Here is a 1,266-nt window from a genome sequence, read left to right as displayed (position 1 = left end):
GTGAGTGATGTATGTGCGTTCGTGCATCGGTATGCGGGTGCGTGAGTGCTTATTTTGCTTTACACACCACGTGATCATGAATTAACTCTTAGTTTTTTGCTTGGGCCCAAAAAAATAAATTTAAAAAATCCTATTATAGTCCCAGTACTAGATCTACAATAAAGACTATTTTCATCAAAAGGATTATTCATTTCTTCTCAGCTTGGTGTTTATTTTAAACAAATAGGTAAAACAAAAATGTAGGTGCTGAAAAATTGGACGAGAAAACTGGCAACGTTCAAAGGTCGAATAGTCTTCAGTTAATTGTCACATTTTGGTTATTGCCCTTGCTTCACGTAGCTGAAGTTGCTGCCCCTGTTGCTATGGGAGCTATCGCCGCATCTTTTCGTCCGTGGGCGTGCAACAGGGAGATAGAAATGGGAGGATAGGCTAGCCCAATGATTTTACGGTCTCTGGGCTAGCCTAAAGGACCAGTTGTCGCACTGTGGTTTTGTACTCCATTCTCTTTTTCGTAGTGTTATTGCTTTTTTCGCCTCTTTCATTCTGTTCTTTAATTTTTTATGTTGATCATTTTCTCTCTTGTTTTTTTTAAATTTGTTGGTGCTTTGTCGTTTTTATCTTTGTTCCACCATCATCATAACTATTACTATTATCTAATCCTGCTAAGTGCTTGCTTTCATTCGGGTCGCACTCAGTAGCTGAGTGTACTATTGATTAGCACAGAGACAGATTTGACATTTAGGGGTTCTGTACTGTTGAGTCACCATTTGAGTTATTGTTTTGTTGATCTAATTGTTGTTATTGTTGTTATAATCATTGCCGGGATTGTTGTCGTTGTCGTTGTTATTGTTGTTGTGTTTGTTGTTGTTGTTACTGCTTTTCGTTTTGCTTTTGGTGGTGATGGAAGCGTGCCCATCACAATTATTTGGGCTTAATTTATTTGGTCAAACACTGATCTACAAGTGTTTCTCTGCTCTTTCATGTGCTTCGCAAAAATTGAGTGATATTTTTTTTCTGAGTTTCGGTGGTTGGTGGGTGCTCTGCTCGGTGTGTGCTCTTATTTTAAGAAATTTTTTTCTATTTTCGTTGCTGTTTTTGTTGCTGTTTTTTGCTGCTGCCGCTGTTGCCCCCGCTGCTGTTGCTTCTGTTGATCCTGGTGCTGCTGTTGCTGCTGCTGTTGTTGCTGTTGTTGCTGCTGTTGTTGCTGTTGTTGCTGCTGTTGTTGCTGTTGCTGCTGTTGCTGCTGCTGTTGTTGCTGTTGCTGCT

This window comes from Aplysia californica, unplaced genomic scaffold, assembly GCF_000002075.1.
Source record: "Aplysia californica isolate F4 #8 unplaced genomic scaffold, AplCal3.0 scaffold00606, whole genome shotgun sequence".
Taxonomy (NCBI): Eukaryota; Metazoa; Mollusca; class Gastropoda; order Aplysiida; family Aplysiidae; genus Aplysia; species Aplysia californica.
The sequence above is the reverse complement of the archived record's forward strand: the minus strand, read 5'-3'. Positions refer to the sequence as shown.